Source organism: Cyprinodon variegatus, unplaced genomic scaffold, assembly GCF_000732505.1.
Source record: "Cyprinodon variegatus isolate N-32 unplaced genomic scaffold, C_variegatus-1.0 Scaffold583, whole genome shotgun sequence".
Classification (NCBI taxonomy): domain Eukaryota; kingdom Metazoa; phylum Chordata; class Actinopteri; order Cyprinodontiformes; family Cyprinodontidae; genus Cyprinodon; species Cyprinodon variegatus.
The window spans coordinates 224284-227317 of NW_015151036.1; the positions used below are offsets into that span (position 1 = coordinate 224284).

General features: G+C 38.7%; 1 protein-coding gene across 1 annotated transcript in view; it reads right to left on the reverse strand.

Moving 5' to 3' along the window:
* Window positions 1-2155, reverse strand: part of kmt2e (lysine (K)-specific methyltransferase 2E) — a 28969-nt gene extending 26814 nt beyond the window's left edge. Inside the window, exon 1 of the mRNA XM_015392269.1 lies at window positions 1483-2155. The gene's annotated coding sequence lies outside the window, so the exon portion shown is untranslated. The remainder of the gene's footprint in view (window positions 1-1482) is intronic.
* Between the last annotated feature and the right edge of the window lie 879 nt (window positions 2156-3034).

Here is a 3034-nt window from a genome sequence, read left to right on the forward strand (position 1 = left end):
AGATTATGGTCGTTTTAGGGGCAAAAATAACCCCGGAATGCAGCGAGCGAGCTAACAATGCTAACAGCATAATGCGTAGACGGTTACACGACAGGAGTGGATTAATGCTTGGGTCGTCAGAGACAGGAAATGCAGGCTACCAAATCCGAATGATTATAGAAGGAAATCAGTGCAGGATGTAAAAAAAAATATATATATTTCCATTAGAGAGAAACATTAAGACTGGAATGGAATATCCCCTCCCCCATGGCTGCAGCGCTTTATCCCAACACACAACTCCTAAATAAGTGACCGTAAAAATCTATATCTGAGCTCTAAAGTAGCAGAACAGCAGCGCCCATGTCGCCTCGCTTCTGGTTTTTTTCCTGCCTTGACATTAAAGCGCTGCTGAAAAGGAGATTGCTGCAAAGCAACCAAACATTTAAGGTATTTTTTACCACTGGCTTTGCTCTATGTTGCCTGAGAAATAAACTAAACACGCTGGTATCTGCTTATCTAAAACCTCATTGTTCTTCTGCTTCTGTATACAGTTTATCTAAACGGAAATGATACTTAAAGGCGGGGAGCCACTTTCAACACATTTGTTTTAAAACACCGGATCTGAGCTGCAAATTCTTTTTTTTATTTTTGGGAATATATCTGAGGGTGTTGCACTGTGTACCATAGCAGATATATGGGATTAATATGCATGTAGTGAAGATGAGGTAATCTGTTTTAATTGGAAGCAGATGAAGGTTAAATCTGATATCCTGCGAGTTGAATGGGATTTTTTACACAGAAACGCGGTCGACCACTGTGGTCAGAGTCTCGCTTTGCCCATATTTAATGTATGTACACAAAAGCGAATAAAACTGTGCGCAATGTGGCCCGCAGTGTCAACCTAAACACTCCAACTTCACATCTGTTCATGTGTAGCTGCTGCTGCTGCATCACTATCCGCTATAACGCCTTTTTAAACAGACATTCAGTAATGTTACATACCCTGAATGGAGACTGTATGCTTGTGTACACATCCATGTAACGCAGCGTTTTCATGTTACGTTGCTCCGGGTTAAATTTAGTATTAACCCCGCTCTAACTGTAGGATCTAATGTCACTATTATCGATTGATGGCCTCGTTATCTTGTTTACCTTATTTTTACGTGCCGTCCGTTACTAAGCAATAAAAAGTCGTTTTTGTGTCGAGCTAATTTGAGATACTAGCATGCGCTAGTTAGCAAGTGCTCAGTTGGCTTGGCAACTTCAAACTTTTAGTTGAATTTAATGTCTTCCTGGGTGCGTTTTGGAGATTTGTTCAAAATAAAACGAACGAAATAAGCTTGGAACTGACTGGTATTCACTAAGGTTCACGAGCAAGTTAGCAAGCTACTCTCAGCTGATATGTTAGCAGGTAACAGCATGCAAGCTAACTATAGACAACAATACACGTTCAGGCTTCGTTTAACCTTAATCTATAATCGTCAGATAATGAAGTTAACTTACCTTTCTAAATCCACTCTGGAGGCTATGAATAGCGAATATGGGGACCTGGGTGAGACCCCAGTCGCAGCTTCCACAACCAAAACAATACTTCAGAACACACACTGCGGATTCCTAGCCTAGGTTTAAAATGTTTGTATTCGGACGTGTTCTCTAAAGGTTCCTTTCCTTGTTTCTAAAGAAAATACGCACGAGTTCGTACAGGCTGGGAGCTCAGATGTTACGAGGATTTGTTCCGAAACCGTTAGAAAAAGCCTTAGAGCCCCAGTCAACGGCGACTTTTAGAAATTAGATCCCTTCAAAACCAGTCTCTTTTCCCTGTGCAAAAAATGGCGGCCCTACCAGGACTCCCGAGACCCCGCCTCCCCGACGAAAGGGCCCCGCCCCCACATTCCGCGGGGCTACACTCCCCGATTGACAGGGGCGCCGTGATCGGTCTCCATGCGCGTTCACGAGAACGAGTCGTCGCAAAAGAAATCCGCTCTTGTTACCCCGCATTTATTTATATAAAATATCCAACGTGCAACAGTTTTGCAAAATATATATATATTTTTTAATCTTCGCATGTTAGAATTTGTGTTTTCCTTATATTTGGAGATTTTTGTACAATTATGTCAAATATTGCAGAATAATATATATAATAATACGACATCAAAGAGTTGATTAAGGCTTAATAATCATGTTTAAATGCATAGTAAAAATTTAGCATATGTCTTTCAGATATCATCAAAAACATTTTATTAATGGTTAAAAAATAATAAAACAATGCAATATGCAAATTTGATTTTAAAAGCAGTTTTCCATTCCTGAATTCACACGCTCCTAAGTTCTCTGCTCTGACTTTTTAATTTGATCCATTTTATCTGAGCGACAATCTTTTTAAAGTGAAGTCAGCTGTCAGACTGTGGAGGTTTTGCTTAAACCAATTAACTGCTTCCTCTCCCGTTTCCTATTTTCCTCTCTCAGGGTGAAAAGAAAGAGAATGATCGCTTCATGGGACTGACGTGTCAGCATGGACTTACCTTCCTTTCATATTTTAAGTCTGATCCTCACAGCATTATTTTATGTTAATTAAATTACTCATTGTTTTATGTTATAAAATGCTTTACCATAGCTCGTTTTGCACATTTTGTGTTTTCTTCCCATTTAATTATTAATTTTACGATAACATGTTAGATTTGTTGAATAGCAGGCTTGTGAGGGATCACCCAAATCCATTACAACTCTGCAGAAGGTTAAGCTGTTATGTAACCTCCTTACACAAGAGCAGTGTTTTATGGGGATAAAATTAAATTGTGAACAAATAGACTGACTGTATGAGGAAAATCTTACAGTTTGTTGAAGAAAAAAACAACTAAACACTTAAAGCAACATGGATTTACTGCTACGATAATTATGAGCAAGAGAAGCGTAAGGCCAATATTTAGTGTCTTGGGTTGAAACACCAAAGCTCTGTGTTAAATGTTGAGAAAACAAGCAAGTCTAATGAGAAGACATTCTGATTTATTAAATATTTAATAAATATCGACATATATATAAATATAACAAACCAAAA